Consider the following 23,755-nt stretch of genomic DNA (forward strand, 5'->3'; position numbering starts at 1 on the left):
GACCAGATTTACTGGCCTAAAGGAGACTGGAGAAACCTCAAGAGTATGGCCCCCAGACACCCTTTTAGCTCAGTGGTGAAGTTACCTCCGAGGTTCAGTGTTCAGCCTGGGAGTGGACAGCCCCATGAAACCAAATGGGACTAACAAGGTACAGGAGTCCAGTGACAAGAACCAGATGGCAGAAGGGCACAAGGAAGCTGGTGGTAGGGAACCCAAGGTTGACTAAGGATATTGTTGATGTGTTGTGAGATTGTTAACCATTGTCATAGGGCAACATTTGTAGTAACTCTTAAATGAGAAACTATTTTGTTCTGTAAGCCTTCATCTTAAGTGCAAGTAACAGCACAATTGGAAAAGCGTAGTCAATGTCACTGAACTGTACATGTAGAAATTTTTGAAATGGCCTATCTTTGGCTATGTGTATTTTCACCAAAAAAAAAAAGCTGAGAAGTTAGAGGGTTGACATGTTGTGGGGTTGTTAACCAGTGTCATAAAACAATATGTGTACTACTGTTTCATGAGGAACTACTTGTTCTGTAAGCCTTCACCTGAAGTACAATGAAAAAGAAAAAAAAAGAAAAGGAGAGTTTTTTGAGGACGGGAACACACAGAGATGTATTCACCACAATACACAGTAAGGAACATAATAACTGTATCCACCTGAATTTAAACAGCACACAATAATTTCCACACATTACAAAAGGATTAATGTAGCTACTCCATGATTTACATCATTCCTTTTGCCATGTATTTTAACTTTTTTAAGTTAAACAAGAAACACTGGAAGATTAAATGACAACAATCTGGGCTTGAAGGTATTAGAGTTAAATTAAAGATGTTTTTATTCTTTGACGATACTCATTGGTAGGAAGGACGTTGGAAGACCAGCATTCTCAAAAACTGTTAGTAACAGTGTAACGAAGTACAAAAACTCACATTCTCTCTGATCCACTGCTAGGAAATTATCCAATGGATCTAGTCACAAAAGTACCACCTAAATATATGTATAAGCATGTTCACTGCAGCATTGTTCGTAACAGCAATATTGAAACTAAACGCCCTTCAATAGGGGAAAAGTAAAATAAATTTTGATAATCCATACAACAGATTATAACTATTAAAAATAACACAGGCAGTTCTGAAAGTGCTGATACTGAAAGATCTCCAAGCTATATTAAGGGGAAAAAACTGCAAAATCATATGAAGAGTATGATCATGTTTGTAGAGCGTTAATGGTTTACACATCAAAAATATGTGAAAGAATATGCAAGAAACTATTAGGAATGACTGTTGCAGAAGAGTCTTCTACTTTTCATTTTATACCCTCTGTACTCCTAATCCCATCTCCTAGCTCGCAGCCCTGAACTTCATATAAAACTTTTCTCCTGTGCTTTTTTTCTTGTTTTGAATCTTCAACCTTGAAAACAGCACTAAAATTCTTTATTCTAATCTCTTATATCCCTAACGCCTTTAAACTCATCTCATAATTCAGTTTTGCTATTGTTTTTTATCTCAGAGCTCCTTCTCATTCTCCATCTTCTTTTTAAAACTGAATATATTCTCATTAATACCAAATTCTGAAGTACAAGGCTTACACATGTTTTTACAATAACATGACCTTGACCCAGAAAACTTACGGTACTACAGAACTCTCCACATAACTCCACAGATGCTTTTCTATCCATAATAACACCGTATACCATTGTAAACTTCTTTACAAATATAACACATTTAATCCTAACCCAGTTTTATCAGCTTTCAGGTGAGTATAATTCCTTTTTTCTGAATTAAGAGCAATTTCACCTAATCTACAACCATCTACAACTTTTTAATGAGCAAGCGAATACAATCACCTACACTGTTAAATTATTAAAGCTGAATTAAGTACAATCCCTATTCAATTTGTCTCTCAAAGTGGCCCCTAAAAGCCTACCATCCCTTCTGCTGCATCTGACTCCAGCCCTCTCTAAAATTTCTCTAGTGCCAACACACAATACACTTCTGAATCCTAAGTCTTCCCGGTCTGACCTACTGATACACAATACTACGCTGCACTAGAGGTGGTTAGAAGGATACTTCTCCCTAAATGCAACTGGCTCTTGTTTTCAGCGGATCTGTCAAGCGTTCCAAGAAAAAAGGTCCACCTGAATCTAGGTGGAGTGGTTCAGAATAGGAGCTAGAGTCACACAGTCCTGTATTCAACTTCCAGTTTAACCACTTAGAAGCTTTGAGGCTCTCTAAGCCTCAAATTCTCATTTGTAAAGAGAAACTAATAATGTCAGCCTCACAGAATTATAGGGAGGATTAAATGAAATAATAAACATAAATGTTTAAATCACTGCTGGGTATTTGGTGGATACACTTCTAAATAGTAGGCACTTATATCATTATTAATTATACCTCCCCAAAATTTAAAAGCTGGCCACCTTATCCACTGCTGGTGGGAATGCAAAATGGTACAGCCGTTGCGCTAAACAGTGTGGTGGTTCCACAAAAAAACTAAAAATAGAACTACCATCCAAACCTGTTGCTGTCGAGTCAATTCCGACTCATAGTGACCCAACAGGACAGAGTAGAACTGGCCCACAAGGTTTCCAAGGCTGCAAATCTTGACTGAAGCAGACTCCACATTTGTCTCCCACAAAGCGGCTGGTGGGCTCAAACCACCAAACTTTCAGTTAGCAGCCGAGAACTTCACCACTGCACCACCAGGGCTCCTTAGAACTACCATATGACCTAGCTATTCCACTCCTAGGCATATAACCAAAACACTTGAAAGCAGAGACTCAAACAGAGACTTGTACAACAATGTTCACTGCAGCACTATTCACAATAGCCAGAAGGTGGAAACAACCTAAATGCCCATCAACAAATGAATGGATAAACAAAAATGTGGTACACACATACGACAGAATACTACTCAGCCAGCAAGAGAAATGAAGTCTGGATACATGCTACAGTATGGATGGAGCCTTTCTAAACGGAGTGAAATAAGTCAATCACAAAAGGACAAATACTGTATGACCTCACTTATTTTAAAAAGACAAGAAAAGGCAAATGTATACAAACCAAAGTTTATAAGTGATAACCAGGGGCAAGAGGGAGGGAGATGGGGGGGGGGGGTGAGATTACTGCTTACAAAGTACTGAGTTTCAGTTTACAGTGATGGAAAAATTACACAGATTAAGGGTAGGATTGAACAGTCAACTATTTTAAGTGCTGTCAATAAATTGTACACCTGTAAAAAGTTGAATTGGCAAAAGTTGTGTGGTAGATATATTTACAACAACAAAAAAAAAAAAAAAGAGTAGCTGCTGAGGCTGCTTATGTACAACCAAGCACTTCATAGGATTTGGTTCCTTGGTTTGGAGGTTTACCGTCATGGTTTCATGGAACATCCCAGGTAAACTGGACTAAAAACAAGTCTAATATTTCTGTTCTACAACCTAGGTTCACTGCATAGTGCCTGGGGTCTTAAAACCCTGCAAGTGGCCATCCGAGGTGTAACAATTGGTCTTATTTGCCTAGAGCAACAGAGGTAGGAGAAGAATCAGGGATTGGAGGAGGAAATGCAATGGTGTGGCTAAGTGCCTCCATGAACAATTGCCTCCTTTGCCATGAGACCAAAAGAACTGGATGGTGTCCAGCTACCATTACTAAACACTCTGATCAAAGATTGAATAGATGACTCCTCATCAAAAGATGGGAATGCAGAACAGATTTTCAGATTCTCCTGGAATTCAGATTTTCTGGAGCCATGGAGGCTGAATGAATCCCTGAAACTACTGCCTTGAGAAAATCTTTAAAACTTAAACCAAAAATAACCCTGAAGTCTTCTTAAAACCAAAAAATAGTTTAGCTTAATTAGTAAAAAATGTCTTCATTAACCGTTGTACTCTTTTAAGAACTATCTCTATGGGATCAAATTGACAACAGTAACTAGAAAGCTTAGATAGGAAGTTTAGGGGTAAGTGAGTTTATGTTAATAGATGAGGACAAACTCAGAAAAGGAAGGTGAGAATGGCTGAACAACTCGAAGAATGTAATCAATGTCACTGAATTTTACATACAGAAACTGTTTAATTGGTGTATATTTTGCTGTGTATATTCTCAATTACAACAACAAAAATAATTTTTTAAAAAATTTAAAAGCTGGAAGGTATCTCAGAAATCATCTATTCCAGTCCCAGTGCTTCAGAGATGAAAAAACTAAGCCCTAGAAAGTATAGCTGGCTTGCCTGACATCATTCTGTGATCTAAATGTAGTGCTGAAATTAAAATTCAGATTTCCCAGGTACCAGTTCAATATTCTCTCTACTATCTCAAACTGTTTCTCATTCAACTCTCTGGCACTAATCAAAAATCAGTCAAGTTTATAAGAGACTGAGACTATTAAAACTAATTCTAGATAAGTTACTAGTAACTTGTTGATGTTGTTATGTGCCCTTGAGTCGGAACCAACTCATAGCGACCCTACTGGACAGAGAAGAACTGCCCCAAAGGGTTTCCAAGGAGCGGCTGGTGGATTCAAACTGCTTACCTTTTGGTTAGCAGCCAAGCTCTTAACCACAGCGCAACCATGGTTGGATTTGTAGATACAATTAACTCAATATTAAGTAAAAGAACAAATGTTTTTAAACACCTAACGTACAATTAAAATTGATCTACATATTTTACAGAAGTTTAGAATTGTAATTAATCAAATACAGATACACCACCAATTAATCAAGTATAGATAAACCAAACCCATTGCCATCTAGTGACTCTGACTCATAGTCACCCTACAAGACATGATAGAACTGCCCGGTTTCCAAGGCTGTAAATCTTTACAGAAGCAGACTGCCACATCTTTCTCCGGCAGAGCAGCTGGTGGGTTCAATCCGCCAACCTTTCAGTTAGCAGCTGAGCACTTAACCACTGTGCCACCAGTGCTCCAAATATGGATGGATGTTGTTGTTGTTAGGTGCCATCAAGTCAATTACAACTCATAGCAACTCTACGTATAACCGAACAAAACACTGCCTGGTTCTGTACCATCCTCATGATCATTGTTATGCTGGAGCTCACTGTTGCAGCCACAGAGTTAATCCAGCTCATTGAGGGTTTTCCTCTTTTTTGCTGACCCTGTACTTTACCAAACACAATATCCTTCTCCAGGGATTGATCCCTCCTGATAACATGTCCAAAGCATGTGAGACAGTCTCGCCATCCTTACTTCTAAGGAGCATTCTGGCTGTACTTCTTCCAAGACAGATTTGTTCGTTCTTTTGGCAGTCCATACTATACTCAATATTCTTCATCAACACCATAATTCAAAGGCGTCAATTCTTCTGTTTTCCTTATTCACTGCCCAGCTTTCGCAGGCATACGAGGGGATTGAAAACACCAAAGCTCGGGTCAGGCACACCTCAGTCCTTAAAGTGACATGTTTGCTTTTTAACACTTTAAAGAGGTCTTTTGCAGCATATCTGCTCAATGCAATGCGTCTTTTGATTTCTTGACTGCTTCCATGGGTGTTGATCGTGGATCCAAGTAAGATGAAATCCTTGATAACTTCAGTATTTTCCCTGTTTATCATGATGTTGCTCACTGGTCCAGTTGTGAGGATTTCTGTTTTCTTTATGTTGAGGTGTAACCCAAACTGAAGGCTGTAGTCTTTGATCTTCATCAGTAAGTGCTTCAAGTCCTCTTCACTCTCGGCAAGCAAAGCTGTATCTTCTGCATATCGTAGGTTGTTAACGGGTCTTCCTCTAATCCTGATGCGACGTTCTTCTACATATAGTCCAGCTTCTCAGATTATCTGCTCAGCATACAGATTGAATAAGTATGGTGAAAGGATACAACCTGACGTACATCTTTTCTAACTTTAAACCATGCAGTATCCCCTTGTTCTGTTTGAACGACTGCCTCTTGGTCTATGTATAGGTTCCTCATGAGCACAATTAAGTGTTCTGGAATTTCCATTCTTCACGATGTTATCCATAATGTGTTATGATCCACACAGTCAAATATCTTTGCACACTCTATAACACAGGTAAACATTTGTCTTAAGCTGGGTGCTCTAGAGAAGCAAAACCAGTAAAGCATATAAATATAGAGAGAGAGATTTACATCAAGGAAACAGCTCACGCAATTGTAGAGACTAGAACGTCCCAAGTCCGTGGATCAGGGTGGAGTCCTCTCCCAACTCATGCAGCCGCAGAAGCAGGCAAACCCAAGATCGGCAGGTTGGAGAACAGGGCTCCTGTTCACAGGCTGTGAAGGTCAACGAATTCCAAGATCGGCAGGCAAGACCACAAGGTTTCTCCTGATTCATGCAGCTGCAGGGGCTGGAGAACCCAAAATCAGCAGGTCAGGGAGCAGGACTCTTGCTAGCAGGCTGTGAAGATTGACGAATCCCAAGATCAACAAGGAAGCTGCTACTAGTCCCAAGAACCAGAGATGAGATGACAAGAGGCAGCTGCTGGGTTCAGAACAAGCCAAAAACCTTGGCAAGGCGAGCAGGAAGGAAGTAGTCAGTGGAGGGCGGAGAGATGAAGGCGGAGGGGGCCGTGAGCCACCACAGGACCCATCCCTGCTGGTACCACTCAGCAGATTCCATCATGGGGGGTGATCACATATCAAATTTCAACAGGGAAGTGATCACAACATTATACAACTGCCAAAACAATGAGAATCATGGCCCAGCCAAGTTGACATACAATCTTAAGCATCACAACATCTTTCTGGTATTCTCTGCTTTCAGCCATGATCCATCTGACATTAGCAATGATATCCTTGTTCCACATCCTCTTCTGAATCCAGCTTATGGATACATATGAAAACATACCAAAATAAGGGTTCACAGTTTTGAGAAGCAGTCACTTTTTCTTTTTCTTTTTATTTAAGTCTTAAAATCACTTGAGGGAACTGGGAAAGGTGCTGACAATAAAATTTCCTGAACAGAGCAGCTATGGGTCATGCTCAAAATCCCAGCCAATGGACCTGAAGACCTATTAGACAGCACTTTGTAATTTTCACAAAATTCTAATTTAATGGCTAAGGATTCCTGTTATAAAAAGTATGTGCCATATTAATCTCAAAGAAGTAGAACACAAAAGTCATAAAATTAAAATCCATCCTGAATACAATCATCTTTTATGATGCAAAAATCCCTGAGAAAGATTATCCAAATAGCAGATGTCTTAATTCAGGTTCCCAAGGAAACAGACTCTGAGATTCTGATACCTGCATGCAGGTTTATTGGGAAGTACTCTAAAGAACACCACCTATGTGGGCACAGGAACAAGGTGATTAGGCAGAGAGAGAAGGTGAACAGTATTGAACAGTAACACAGTTGCAAAAGCAGCCCTAGCTGATCCTACTGAGAGCCAAGAAGCTGGGATGGCCCTTCACATACGTCTCTAAAGCAAGGTAAGGAGATGATTCTTTGTATCCCCTACATCAACAGGTAACTAAATGCAGGCTGCTACCACACAGGGGACATAATCTTGGGTAAGGCAGCTTCCTTCTGCAAGTGCAACCCGCAGAGAATCATGCAGCTATACACCAACAGCAGGTAGCTCGGGGAAAAAGTCTCCATCTTAAGGGGGGATCTGGGTAATGCACCAAAGTATATACTACAATGATGTACCTTATTTGCATTTGAGATATCCATGAAGGGCTATATGCTGGGGTGGGGGGGTAGGATCTCAGTAGAGAAGACCTAATACCTTCTGAGAGCCTACTGTGTGGCAGCTGCTGTTAGTCACCTTACATGAGTTATCAAATTTTATCACTGAATCTTGCTTCCGACACTTTTTTTTTTTTTTTAGCATAGATGCCAGAAAAAAGGGCAAAAGATATCAGGACTTATTATATAACACACCTAAAATGATACTTTGAGGTTGCAAATGACCTGCAGACTCAAAGCTCTGGTTTTTGCTTGCTTTTCAATGGAGACTTTGAATTGCACTTTAGAGATCACCTTGCTGGTGCCCGCATTGGACAGATAAGGAAAGTAGGGCCCAGAAAGGCTCAATGATTTACTTAAAATCATACTAGTAGCAGAGGTACAACCTGATTTGGTCTTTTGATTCCAAATTCAGTGATTTCTCTACTTGGTCTAGTGCCTTTATACTCAAAAACTTAACAAAATCGAAATAACTATGGGGCATGAAGCTTATTGTAAAATTCAGAATTTCAACTTCCTCTAGGTCATTTGCATTTTTAAAACCATGCACGTTAAGAAACTTAAGCTTTATACCAGTTAAAGAAATGGCAATTGGTAGTCTGCCTGATGAAAGACTTTTTATTTCTATTAAAAATAATAATAGCTAACAAATAAACTGTGTGACAGGCACCATGCTAAATATATCATTTAATCTTCACAACAATCTTCTGAGTAAAGTCAAAGGGACTGTTCCCATTTTACCAAGTGGAAAAAATTAGGTTAAAGAAGATAAGTAACTTCTTAGCAAAAATCACAAAGCCAATAGTAATGGACAGAGCTCCGAATCCATCTGACTTCAAAGCTTAAATGCTCTTAACGTTAAACCATCCACTATGCTATACCCCTATGTTACTTCTCAATTTTACTTTTCAGAATTTTTCAAATTTCCATGATATACATGATTTATTTTCATATTCAAAAACATATCCTATTGTATTTTTAAAACTAAATCACTGCTTAAAATAAGCAGTTGCAAGCAAGACATAACAAGCTTATGTCAAAGAAAAATAAATGTTTTACAAAAAAAAAATTCATACTTCCTTATCAGAGATCTGACTAAATATAATCTACCACTTAGTCCATCCTACATGGCAATGCATTTTTACATAGCATTGTCTAAAGGTAGGGATTCTTAAAAACATTTTCCAAATATTATTTGGTTAATAAAGTCCAAATAAAGTATTACTGAGACTCTGGAAAAACTCTTTTATAATAACACACTATGTAAAATTTAATCGTAGTCTGATATTACAAAACTAAGACAAGGTAAAGAATGTGATGTTTATTCAATTTACTGCTATGACTCATTCAACACTTAAACAGATGCCTATCTAACCTCTTTATTCATATTTTATTATACTAAATATGTCAATCAGAGTACGTGCAAGGCCCACAGATACTAAAGTAAACTGTCCTATCCACAGCCCATGTTGAGAACATAGCCCAAAACAGCAGCTAGGTTATATGAACCCATGCCTACAGCCAACTGACCAAGTGTGATAACCTGGATGCAACAGCAGCCATTCACAGGCTAGCCAGCAGCCAGTAAAATGGCCCAAAACCAAAAAACCGTTGCCATCAAGTCGGTTCTGACTCATAGCTACCCCATAGGACAAAGGACAACTGCCCAGTAGGGTTTCCAAGGAATGCTTGGTGCATTGGAACTGCTGACCTCTTGGTTAGCAGCCACAGCACTTAACCACTATGCCACCAGGGTTTCCATAAGACGGTCCAGCGGCAAAAAAAAAAAAAAAAATGTAAAATAAAATTCAAAAAAAACAAAAAAAAAAAAACACTGCCCCAATGCAGGAATGAACTAAGTCTCATGTTTAGGCATTTGAATTGCAAACTACAAAGAGAAATCAGTAATCAGCTGCACAAACTAACAAACGGATATACAATATAGTTATAAGGTAAAGAATGCATGAAAGACTTGAGCAAGTCAAAGTTATAACCGAGTATGCAACAAAGAACTCAATCTGGCCTTTTGTGTCTGGTTTCTAAAAACAGCCCTGGGCATTCTCCAATCAAGATGCCTTTTGTTTTCTAAAACAGCATGATGGAGACAGTCATACATATTCATTGATTCACACATACGTATTTGAGGCTCCAGTCATGCATATACACTGAGGTCCTAATGACTTAAAAGGGACTCCAGACCTTGGAACACTCTCTTTTGGGGCTTCCGGGAATGATGAAAACACCCATGCATGGGACCAGGTTTCAAGTCCCTGGGTACAATGGAGGCCCCATGCCATTAACTCTCCCAGACTTTGCCTGATGTATCTCTTCACTTGTATCCTTTCTGGTTATAATATATAGGTAAGCTTAAGTATAGGTAATAGTCTCCATGAATTCTGTGAGTCATTTTAGAGAATTAATGAACCCACAAAGGAGCAATGAGACTCTGACTTAGCTTAGGGTGGCTAATTCAGAGAAGTCTGCTCAGGCAATCGTAAAGGAAGAATCCTAACTCGTGAGTGGCTAGTAATCAAGAAAAGGCTACACAGACAGTCAACCAAGAAGGACAGAGTCCTTCTAGTTTATGACCTAGCCCCAGGGACTATAGGAAGAGAGAGGGGCCAGCTGGTCCAAAATGCAGGGAGTTGTACAGACTCCTGAGCCTATGCCTGATAACTGATGGTCTGCCCCAGGTGGCCAGGGATGTTTTGACCGGGCTCAGTGCGCCCGGGGATGAAGTCTGACCTAACTTTGGGTGATTAAGGTCAAAAAGGAATGGAGATGTGGGAAGGTAAAGCCAGAGTCCACTTCCAGATGGCAATTGGATTCATGCTGATTCTTATCTCACAGTTAGTGATAAAGGTGGGATTTGCCAACTTTGCTCCTTTAATGCTGCAGTTGGCGACAGTATAACCAGGCAAAATTTCAATAGAGCATAAACTTTGAGTGTGCAAAACATGAGGTCAAGAGAAAAAAAAAAAAAACTAGAGTAAAAGAAAATTAGCTGATAACAGAAAAAATATATACAAATAAAAGGGAAGCAAGCATGTAAAGAGTCACTACAGTCTTTGATGGCTAAACCCCAGAGTGAAAAGCCACAAAGGCCCACGGAGGTCCTGACTAGCACTGCCCTGGAGCCTGTATAGCCTTCCAGTTAATTGTCTCAGAGGCCCAGCCATATTAAATTTTTGGCTTTAAATTTCTATGAAATTCAAACTCTCTTATTGCCAGTACATCCTAATAACCACGACTACTGCCCTATTCCACCACTTATCTATTAGTGTGTCAAACTATGGGGGCCTGCGTGTTGCTGTGATGCTGGAAGCTATGCAACCAGTATTTCAAATGCCAGCAGGGTCACCAATGGGGGACAGATTTCAGCGGAGCTTCCAGACTAAAACAGACTAGGAAGAAGGACCTGGTGATCTACTTCTGAAAAAGAAGCCAATGAAAACCTCATGAATAGCAGCGGAACACTGTGTGATATAATGCCGCAAGATAAGCCCCTCAGGTTGGAAGGCGCCGAAAATACGACTAAGGAAGAGCTGCCTCCTCAAAGCAGAGTCAACCTTAATGACAAGGATGGAGTAAAGCTTTCAGGACCTTCATATGCTGATGTGGCAGGACTCAAAATGAGAAGAAACAGCTGGAAACATCCATTAATAACTAGCATGGAACATATGAAGTATGAACCTAGGAAAACTGGAAATCGTCAAAACTGAAATGAACCACAGAAAGATCAATATCCTAGGCATTAGTGAGCTGAAATGGACCGGTACTGGCCATTTTGAACTGGACAATTATATGGTCTACTATGCCGGGAATGACAAACTGAAGAGGAATGGTGTCATGATTGAATTATGTCCCCCCAAAAATGTATATATCCATTTGGCTGGGCCATGATTCCTGGTAGTGTGTGATTTTCCCATGTGTGGTAAATCCTGCCTCTATGATGTTAATGAGGGAGGACAGGCTGCAGTTGTGTTAGTGAGGCAGGACTCAATTTACAAGACTGGATTGTGTCCTGAGGCAATCTCTTGAGATGTAAAAGACAGAAGTGAGCAGTGAGTCAGGGGGACCTCCTACCATCAAGAAAGCAGTGCCGGGAGCAGAGTGCATCCTTTGGACCAGGGTCCCTGCGCAGAGAAGCTTCTAGTCTGGGGGAACACGGAAGAAGCCTGACAGAAACCCCTGGAGCTGACACCCTGAATTTGGACTTTTAGCCTACTTTAACTGTAAGGAAATAAACTTCTCTTTGTTAAAGCCATCCACTTGTGGTATTTCTGTTACAGCAGCACTACATGACTAAGACAAACGGTGTCTCATTTACAGTCAAAAGGAACATTTCAAGATTTATCATGAAGTTCAACACTGTCAGTGATAGGATAATATCCATAGGCCTACAAGGAAGACCAGTTAGTATAATTATTATTCAAAAATAATAAAAAAAATTTACACACCAACCACTAATCCAAAGATGTAGAAATTGAAGATTTTTTACCAACTTCTGCAGTCTAAAATTAATCAAACATGCAATCAAGATGCATTGATAATTACTGGTGATTAGAATGTGAAAGTTGGAAACAAAAACAAGGATCAGAAGTTAGAAAATATGGCCTTGGTAACAGAAACAACTCCAGAGATGCATGACAGAATTTTGCAAGACCAACAATCTATTAATTGGAAACACCTTTTGTCAACAACATAAATGACAACTATACACGTGGACTTCATTGGATGGAAGACACAAGAGTCAAATCGACTACATCTGTGGAAAGAGACGAAGAAGAAGCTTAATATCATCAGTCAAAACAAGGCCAGGGGCCAACCTGGAAAGGTGTGCATCAGGGTTGTATCCTTTCACCATATCAAATCTGTATGCTGAGCAAATAATCCCAGAAGTTGGACTATATGAAGAAGAACACAGCATTAAGGTTGGAGGAAGACTCATTAACAATCTGCAATATGCAGATAACACAACCATGCTTGCTGAAAGTGAAGAGGACTTGAAGCACTTACTGATAAAGACCAAAGATTACAACCTTCAGTATAGACTACACCTCAACAAAAACAAAGAAAATAAAAATCCTCACAACTGGACCAGTAAGTAACATCATGATAAATGGAGAAAATATTGAAGTTGTCAAGAATTTCATCTTATTTAGATCCACAATCAACGCCCACAGAAGCAGCAGTCAAGAAATCAAACGATGTACTGCGTTGGGCAAATCTGCCACAAAAGATCTCTTTAAAGTGTTAAAAAGCAAAGATGTCACTTTAAAGACTAAGGTGCACCTGACCCAAGCCATGTGTTTTCAATCACCTCATATGCATGTGAAAGCTGGACAATGAATACGGAAGACCAAAGCAGAAATGATGCCTTTGAATTACGGTGTTGGCAAAGAATACTGAATATACCATGGACTGCCAGAAGAACAAACAAATCTGTCTTGGAAGAAGTACAGCCAGAATGCTCCTTTGAAGGGAGGATGGTGAGATTTAGTCTTAGGTACTTTGACATGTTATCCGGACGGACCAGTTCCTGGAGAAGGACATCATGCTTGGTAAAGTAAAGGGTCAGCAAAAAAGAACGTCCTCAACAAGATGAAGTGACACAGTGACTGCAAAAACTGGACAGTGTTTCGTTCTGTTGTAGATAAGGTCGCTATGAGTCAGAACCGATTCTATGGCACCTAACAACAATAACGATCATCCTATTTTTGAGCTAGCCTGAGCGGCATGGGGGCAGTGTCTGACCTCCTCCAACCCCACAAGGTGAAATAAGAACCAAGATCAGTAGCACTAGGCTGACTCCTATGAGGCTGGGGTCAGACATGCCTCCTCTCTCCGCCATCTTTACCAATTCTAACACCAACTGTCCCTCCCACAGCACTCTCCACTTCTCTGCTGAGTTCAACAATTCTTTCTCTGTCTTAGTCATCTAGTGCTGCTATAACAGAAATACAAGTGGATGGCTTTAACAAAGAGAAGTTTATTCTCTCACAGTCCGGTAGGCTACAAGTCCAAATTCAGGGCGTCAGCTCCAGAGGAACACTTTCCCTCTCTGTAGGCTCTGGAGGAAGGTCCGTGTCATCAATCTTCCCTTAGTCTGGGAGCTTCTCTGCACAGGAACCTCAGGTCCAAAGGACGCGCTCTGCTCCCGGCACTGCTTTCTCGGTGGTATGAGGTTCCCATGTGTCTCTGCTCGCTTCTGTCTTTTACATCTCAAAAGAGACTGACTTAAGACACTACCTAATCTTATAGACCACATCAGTATAACTGCCGCTAATCCATTTTATTACATCATAGTGATAGAATTTACAACACACAGGGAAATCACATCAGATGATAAAATGGTAGACAATCATACAATACGGGATATCGTGACCTAGCCAAGTTGACAGACATTTTTGGGGGACACAATTCAATCCATGACACTCTGTCTCTCTGTCTATCTCTCTCTCTTTTGGTCTCCTGCTTCCAGGAGCTTCTCAGCACAAGGATTCTAGATCCAAAGGACATTCTGGCTCCTGGCTGTCTTTGATGGTGGTGGGGTCTTCTCTTTCCTGCCTCTGGGATGGCTCACTTCAAGCCCAGCGGGGTGGCAGAACTGACCAATCCCTTTGGTGGGCCACAATTATGTATCTGCACAGTCCCACCCAATTACTTAGGTGGGAGTTACAAGACCATGGCTAGAGGCCACACACAAAAGTGATCTACCACACCACAGACCTTTTATTCCTTGAACTAGCTGAACCTAATTAGAACCGTTATCACTGTTTCAGAGCCACAGTAAAGCTTGTTTCTAAAAGCATAATCTGTAAAAGATGTGTTTCATGGTGACAAAACTTCTAGAAGGGGGAATCCTAAATATCGTATGACCCCATCAAACCCCCATCCTCAGCTGACTAGACCAGCAATGGACACCTGATCCACAGGAAGCAACTTTATTGGTCAGGACCTATGCACGCCCCGAGTAGAAAAGATAAGTAAGACATTTTAGATTCTTCTCTTAGGATTTGGGAATTAAGACATTGGGCCAGTTGGCTACGCAAAGCCACACTGAAAGGCATGTAGAATCATTTGGTCAGATGGCCATCTGGGGTCTTGAGCATACTAATTAAGCCGAGGGATTTGACCTGTGACAAGAAGGATGAACACAGAGACAGTAAGCTACTGGTCCACCAGAAAGTGTGAGACAGAGATGAGAGCTGCCACTGTTGTTGACACCATTCCAGGTCCTACTCCCTGAAGACCCACTATACAGCAATTCCTATTCTTGGATCACTTTGGAAGGTTTCAATATATCCCCCTTTCAACTTAAATTGATTTGAAGAAGTTTCTAATCCTTGAAACTAAAGGGCTTTTAACAGAATGTGGTCTAAGGATGACATATTACATTCATTCAATTAACACAGTATTCAATTACTTTCCATTTCCTCTCTTCCACATATTTTGGAAGGGTAGTCTACGCTTTGTTCTATTTCTTTCCTTCCCAGTCATCCATTTCTCTATGACTCTCCTGAAACTGAACTAGGTATGACCAAATTCTCACATTCTGCGGGTACTTCTCAGTCCTTATTTGACTTGACTTCAACATTCACACGTATCTAACTTGTCTCCACTTGTCTTCTAAGTACTGGGCCTGTATTTTCCCCTGCCTAATGAACATCTCCACTGGGATGTCCAGAATCTCAGGTTCACACTCATATTCCACCCCAAACCTATACTGCCTCCTCTTCTATTCTTTACATCAGTCCATTCCTCCATCCTCTCAGCTACCCAAAAGACTGTTTTTTTTTCTCACAACTCAACAAGTCTTGTCAATTCTTGTGGGGATATATGCCATTTAAACATGGCTGTACTATTGACAACTGCAGCCCCCACAGGCCTCTATGCTGCACAGCATGTTGAGACTTGTCCGGATGTGTTCTCCCAAACCCTATTGTCCCTTTACTGATTGACTTGTTTACCTGAATTCCTTCTTCCTCGCCCGTACTCAAAGCCCATTGTTTTGTTAATTGCCTTATTGATTGCTGTATTGACTATAAAATAAACTCCTGGGACTGAAGTGGGGGTCGACTCCTCAGAGTGACCCTCCTGGCCCCACTTCTCTGTAAGAGTTGTGTAGTTGGTTACTGTCTTCGCCGTCCCAATTACCGTCGCCGCTGCGACAAATTCTCTCTTAACTTTCTTGAAAATTCAAACTATTACCTATCTATGACCAAAGCCATTACCTTAATTCAAGTCTTCATCATCACCTGGGCCCAGAGGTCCAGAAATTCTGATTCAGTAATCATTTTTTCAGGTTTCCAAATGATAACAATGTGCAACAATAATAGGAGCCACTGACTTAATACCATGGGAGAAAGATGTGGCAGTCTGCTTCCGTAAAGATTTACAGCCTTGGAAACCCTATGGGGCAGTTCTACTTTGTCCTACAGGGTCGCTTTGAGTCAGAATCAACTTGATGGCAGCGGGTCTGATTTGGTTTCGTTTGACTTAATATCACTGCAATAACTTCCTAGCTAGTCTCTCCCTTCATGACTTCATGAATCCATTCTCTCTACATAGCCACCAAGTAGACAACAAATATTACTGAAAAGCCACCAAGCATCAAGAACTACGATAGGCCCTAGATATCCTAAGAGAGAAAACAAAGTCCTTACCTTAAAGGAGCTCACAGTCTAGTGGAAGACAAGATAAGTAAACAGATCACAAAAATAATATAATAATTTTTCTAGAGATATATAACACAATAGCTACCATATACTAAATCTTTACTGAATGTCACCTACTGTGGTAAGTGCTTCATGAACATTATTTCATTTAAGGCTTCAAGAACACTGTGAGGTAGATATTACCCTCAATTTACTGATAAAGCAACTAAACCTCAGAGAGTTTAAAATTTTGCATAAGATCTCAACCTCACTCTTAATTAGCATGGGGTGCTTTGGGATTAAAAAAAAAAAAAGGGCAACTAAATAGCTCCTAGTGGCAAATGAACTGAGCAATGAGGACAATTGAGGGTAGGACATTTCAAGCAGAATAAAGAGCTTCTATGAAGTTATGAGGAGCCACTGGGTGATGTAAATGGTTACTGCATTCAGCCGCTAATCGAAAAACAGGAGGTTAGAGTCCACAGAGTCACCTAAGAAGAAAGGCCTGGCAATCTACTTCCAAAAAAGTAGCCACTGAAAACCTTATGGAGCACAGTTCTACTCTTACACACATAGGGTCACTAAGAGTTGGAGTCAACTCAATGACAACCAGTGGGTTGGTTGGTTAGTTATAGAGGTATGAAGGTATGAGAGAACTGGGCAAATGTGGAAAACAGAATCAATGAAGGATGGCAAGATCAGTGTATGTATGGAGATAAGTGGAAATAAGCCTGAAATGATATAATGGCACCAGAGGCTTAAGGGCCTGTGTGCCAAAGTGAAGAGTCGGAACATCTCCTATGGACACCAACAGAATTTATGCAAGAGAACTACATTACTCAATTTTCTTTTTATAAAGATGACCCTGAAAAAGTATGTTTGGAGGGTTTCCTTTATTACAAATCTGGTCATTTACAAAAAAACTTTCCATGGCTCCGTAGTGTCTATGGTATAAAGTCCAAAATCCTTAGCATGGTCTTTCAGCTACCTTTCCAATCTCATCTCTTACAACTATTCTATCTACATGCAGAAATACTCACTCACAAATCCCCTGTGGAGTTCTAGGCTGTTTCATGCCTTTGCATTAGCCTGGTCCCATTAATTAGCTCGCTGAGACCCAGTTGCTTTATCTGTAAAATGAGGATCAGGCAAGAATCTGCAAAATGGCCTTCTACAATCTCTAAAATGGCCTTCTCTCCCTTGCCCCTCCTTGTCTGAGTTAGTTTAAGCCTCTACAAGCACCAGGCTCTGCAAGACGTTCAACAATCTCCATTCCATGGGCAGAATTAGTTACTCTTTCCTTTGTGCTCACAAACTCTTCTTCTTTATATCCATTACAACACTTTACCACATTGCTTTGTAATCATTTAAGTATCTGTTGCCCCCATTAGATTCCTCAAGAACAATGAATTTGTCTCATTCATTTTTTATCATTACCAAGCCCAGTACAGTAGTTAACAGAATAAATGTTCAACAGTATATTGAATGAATGTCTACATGTATGCTCTGAGTCCTAATCTACAAAGAAAAAAAAATGGAGATTAAACAAAATGATAATACAAGAGAGTGATAAGAAAAATGTTCCCTGAAATATGGAGTATATAATAATCATCACCACAACAATAGCAGCAACAACACACCAACATTAGCAGTCGCTAGCATTTATGGCATCAGAGTTTACTGTTTGCCAGATACTTGTGTAAAACCTGTACATGTATTAATTTAGTTCTCACATCAACCCTATGAGGAGGGTACTATCATCATGACCATTTTATTGAGACACAGAGAAATCAAGTAAAGTGCCCAAAGCCACTCAGCTAGTAAATGGAGAAGTAAGGATACAGATGCAGACAGTCTGGCTCCAGAGTTAAGTTCTTAAAGACTAAATTATATTACCTCTTTAGCTCAAGCAAAAGACCACTGAGATTAGAGGAGAAACTTGGTTCTAGCCCTAGTATTTTTCACTTCTTAATCCCTTCTTCTTAACACGCTTAAAAAAACCTACACAGGGAGAAAAGAATTCCATTAGCTGTCACCTTTTAAAATTCACTTCAATAAATTATTAATAATTTCATCAAATTTAAATGTGCAACTAATCTGGGAAGTCTTCTCTGACACCCTAGGTGAGATCAGGGTCCTCTGCTGTGTGCTCTCAGGGCTCCCTCTGCTTTTCCTTTCTGGCACTCATCAAAGTATGTGATCATAGTGTTATGTGGTTATTTGAACAATTCCTAACTCCTCCACTGGACACTAATCTCCATGAAGGTTCAAGTCTGTTTTACTCACCATTGTATCCATAGCACATGGTAGGCCCACAACACATGTGTGGGGAACACCATGTTCAAAAGTTTGGCCAAATTCATCACCTTCTTTTCTGCTCACACTATCAACGTCCTAATGCAAATCATAATTACTATAAATTCCTATATGACTCATACTATATTTCCAACAGACAGCACTGAGCTAGACAATTAAGTATCTCCATAATTTCTCAATTTCTCTGTGCTCTAAATAGACATCTATCTCTAAAAATCTATCTATAAAAGTTACCCTTAAGTAAACTACTTAAGGATAGGGATTGTGTCTTACTCACCACTGTATTCCCAGCATCTAGCACATCAGCAGTATTGTAAAATGTTTGTTAAAAGGTAATATGCAAAGCAAGGAGGAATGAAATCATTCCCATCTCTGAGTCTTTGTTTATGCTGTAGCTCTTTCCTGGAACAAAACTTAACTTTTCTCTTCTTCTCTCAAACCCATTCTTCAAAGCCCCACCTCAAGCCCATTTTCTCCAAGAAGGCTCCCTACTCACACAGGATCATGCTGATCTTTCCTCCTCTATAATACTCTGGTTGTCACTGTCCACAGCATTTATTTTGGCACTTAGTCATACAAGCTCCTTGAGACAGAAGTTAGATTTTACATTTTTCCTATATCTTCCACAATGACTAGCATAGTGCTGACAATTATCAGTTGAGGAAGGGCAGCATGGTGCCAAAACATGGAAATGGTTTGGGAATTGAGGAAATTTAGCTCTAGTCTCAATTTTGACACCTACTATGTTACCTTAGAGAAATCACTTAACTCTCTCAGTTTCTATCTATTGCATTTTAAAAATCATAGCAAAAGACCTAAGACCATAAAAAAATGCCCTTTTATTTCCACAATTCTGAAATAATTTAATCTGTTTTATTTTCTTTAGCAATACTATTCATATATATCAGTAACAAGAAATCTAATAAACCACTGTTAAATCACAATAAGTTCCTTAAGAAAGAAATGATAATAAGGTTTACAAACTGTCTAAGGTACTAAATGCTAATCATCTTTTTTACCACCAAGCACTTTAAATTCATGTTTCTTTCTGAAGAACTATTAAACAAAACATTCAATAGTGTGATGGACATTTTTATACATCCTTTCTCACCATGGTCTTGTAACCCCCACCAAATGAGTGAGTGAGGCTATGCAAATAAGGTGCTTGTGGCCCACCAAGGGGATTGGACAGCTTGCTAATAATGCAAATAAGGTGCATGGCACCCTTGTGGGGGTGGGACCACGCAAAATAAGGTGTATGGAACCCTAACAAGAGGGTTAGTCAGTTTTCCCATCCCACAAGGTTTAAAATGAGCCATCCCAGAGGCAGAAAAGGGGGACCTCACTACCACCAAAAAGAAGAGATGGGAGCAGAGCACATCCTTTGGACCCAGGGTCCCTGCATTGAGAACCTCCTAAACCCAGGAGACAGAAACAGAAAAAACTGTACCAGAGACAGCACAAGACAGCAGAAGAAGTGGGGCACAAGATGGCACAGTGAGCTTCCCAGCCCACAGAGTAAGGTGGTTACAGAGGGTGTGCCAACGCATGGAGCAAGAGAGCCAAGCACCTTCAGGCAGGGTGCTTCCTGGAGTGGGGTGCCTCTGGGCACTTGTTGGGGAAGCTAGGCTTACTGATTCACAGAACAAGGGAGTTGAGTATCCTCGGGCCGAGGCTTCCTGGCACTGTGGTTTGCCCCTGGGCACTCATTGGCTGAGCTACAGAGCTTTTTAACACTTGCTGGAGCAGGGCAGCGGCCAGGCCATGGGGACGAGCAGCCAAGGGCCTGAGAGAAGCCTGCCTATGGCCATGGCTGAGAAGAGCCTGTCCTGATTGAGGAACTGTACCCTGAGTCGTCCCTGATCCTGAATTGTAACCTTTTACTTAATAAACACTACAACTGTGAGTATGGTCTGTGAGTTCTGTGTGGCCACTGCAATGAATTATCAAACCAAGCAAAGAAGTAGAGTGCTGCGGGGGGGATGGCTGGTGTCAAAACTGGTTAAAAAGGTTGGAGGCTAGAGGTACTTCTGAGCTCCATCTCATAGGAATCAGCTTTGAGCTGCTGATGCTTATAATGATTCTCTCTCTTTCCCCTTGTGAAGTTAGATGAAGAGGTCAGACACCTCCACCACACCACCATTTTTACAAATACATGCATATTGAAGTTACCTTGATCTTTTTCAAGTCCTTTCAAGCCTCAGAGAGACATCTTTTATAAGCTAATGGGAAAAAAAAAAGCCCAAATTTTCTGTAAAGTACTCTGGGACCTTACTGGTGATGCTCAAAGACTCTGAGTTATAAATGATTATAAGCACACTGTTCCTCCTTTCAAAACTGCTATTTATAGGATAGTATTCAGAAGAAAATACAATAGTTAAAAATGTCATCTAAAAACAGAATGTCAAAGGAATCCAAAATAATTTCAAAGCGTGTAGACCATGTCAAACATATCTCTAAATCAGTAACTATAGTTTTAATCTTATATGTTAATACCTCTGCTAAGAAATAAGATTATCAGGGTGAGGTAAAATTAAATGGTTATAATGTTACATAATTTAAAGATTCAAGTTATACTTGTTGGTAAACACCACCTGTAGAGTTAATAAAATATATATTCTAGTTCTAAACTAGTAATACTAATCACCAGATTTCTTTAAGGCTGTTATCAAATGCTCCTATTAAATGTTGAGCATTAACAGTGACCCATCTACAAGGTAAAAGCTGAACTCCCCAGTAAGGACTCTACAGTCTATCATCTGGTGCCTTGCTATCTCTACAGTCTCATTTCTCACCAATTCCTCAACATTATCCCACTTCCTGCAGGACCCTGGATGATGCAAAAGGCTTGCGCTCGGCTACTATCCTCAAGGTTGTCAGTTCGAACCCACCCAGCAGAGCCATGGAAAGACAAAAAAAACTTATAAAGCAGTTATACTCTGTAACAAATGGATGTCACCATGAGTCAGAATTGACTCAATGGCAAAAGGGTTGGTTTTCAGTTTTTATCTCATTTCGTAAACCAAAATCATACTTCATTTTTCATCTCCCCCCAATATGACCTGCCCCTGTTACGACTCCATGCCTTTCTTTGCATTCGCCCTTCCCTGTTCAGAGCTGGAAATATGCCCTCCTCTCTGAAGTTTTTCTTGTTTGCCCCAACACCACCCCCACCAAAGTGGCTCCCTTCATTCTTCTATCACATAGCACTGTAATGACTTTTGATTGTCTGCCTCTCCCACAAGGCTATGAGTACTAGAGGGAGGACCCATATCTTACCTTTGTTTCCCAGCCTCTAAGCATAATGCCCGGCATATATAAGATACTCGATATAAGTACACCGAATAAAAGAAAATTAAGTAGTTATCTGTGAGAAACATTTCAAGCGTCCTACAAGAGTACATACGTTTAACACAGTGGTTCTCAACCAGGGGTATATTTGGCAAAGTTTGGTTGTCACAACATGGGAAGGGGGGTGCTACTGGCATCTCTGTATAGTGGCCAGGGATGCCTCTAAACATCCTACCATGCATTGAACAGCCCCCACAACAAAGAATTATCTGGTCCCAAATGTCAATAGTGCTAAGGCTGAGAAACTCAGTCATCAACTGGCTTATTCAGATATGATGATTCCATATCACATCTCAGCAATAACAATAAATTCCAATTTTGCAGTTTCAACTGAACTTCCGTAATAGTTTATACGTGTACACCGACACTGAAAATGATCTGTATATAATCTTAATGCTTAACAACATTAAACCAAGTATTCTGGAAAGCATCCCATATATCTGAAAAGTAGTCTATAACTACTAGAAGCTAATCTTAAGTCAGTCAACACTTTGTTTTATTTATAAACTTTAAAGCAAACCACAAATAAATTAATTTTCACTTGTGGAACTATGACAGAAACACAATCTGAGAATGACGTAATCAGTTCCTCCACACCCGATAAAAGAAAAATCTCTACGTTCTGCAAGTAAATCATGCACAGATGTTCTTACTGTTTAACACAGGAACTGATGGCGAGAGTAAAGGGCATGTCCTAGCTACTGCCAAAATCACTGTTTATCAAGATTTCAAGAACTCTGACAAAACCACTGCAAAAAGTAATCCAATGTCAATATTGGGTGTCAGATACAGAAGTTAACCATTTCTCCCCCTGATATATGACCAATTTTCACATGACTCCAATACCGCAGGAAATATATGCAGAAGCAAGAACACTCCCATTTTATATATTGGATGTCTCAACTCTCTTTGATATATTCCTTGGCTGAATACTAATTCACTAATTTCTTTTGTCCTTTAACTAGTTATCCTATTGCCTCAGTAACCAAATAGGTTACTGAGGTTTGGTACCTAAAGTAGATTTGGTAGGTACTTTTCAATCATTTACATGTTTTTACAACCTTCCACCATATCAAAAAACAAAAGCTATCCAAAACAAAAACTTGAGTACAGAGGAACAGAGATTTTGTCATTCTAGGAAATGATTACCAAACAATACACCTACAGCTTTCCAATGCTCTAATCTTTACATCATAAGCTTTTCCAGATTTCAAATGGAGAGCACTGGCAGAAACTGAAGGAGTAAGTGTACAGCAGAAACTGAAGGACTAAGTGTACAGCAGCTGACGAAATTTACAATGGATTTATTCTAGGATCGCTAAAATTAGGTACTGGGCTTGGAGGGGGAAAGACATTTTTAATTGGAAAAAAAAAAAAGTTTCCAACAGTGAGTAGTATCCTCCTTCTCAGCTGAATTTGCCAGGGTCAGTAACGCTATCGGGCCCACGCTAGGGCAGGCTTCACCACATTACTCTCATACTTTTTCCAGATAAGAAACCTAAGCCGTGTATCGCAGGTGTGTGTAGCGTAAAGTTGCGGGCCACAGCTAAGCTTCCCACAATCTCCCACTGGCGTTCTCCTGCCCCGCAGGCGGCTGGCCAGCCAGTCCCACAAGCACTAACTCTGCATTTTTATTCCCATTCTAGTATCAGGGGAGGAACGCGCTTGCACCACACCCTCCAGCTTGCCAGCTGGAGGTGACAGCCCCGCGCAGGAGCCCGGCGCCGGGCCTGGACGCGCGGGGTGCGGCGGCTCG

At 40.3% G+C, this 23,755-nt stretch overlaps 1 protein-coding gene across 1 annotated transcript in view; it reads right to left on the reverse strand.

Annotated features, from left to right (window-relative positions):
• LOC101352813 (early endosome antigen 1) overlaps positions 1–23,755 on the reverse strand; it is a 150,187-nt gene that overhangs the window by 125,887 nt on the left and 545 nt on the right. The window lies entirely within an intron of this gene.

Source organism: Trichechus manatus, unplaced genomic scaffold (genome assembly GCF_000243295.1).
Source record: "Trichechus manatus latirostris isolate Lorelei unplaced genomic scaffold, TriManLat1.0 scaffold00119, whole genome shotgun sequence".
Taxonomy (NCBI): domain Eukaryota; kingdom Metazoa; phylum Chordata; class Mammalia; order Sirenia; family Trichechidae; genus Trichechus; species Trichechus manatus.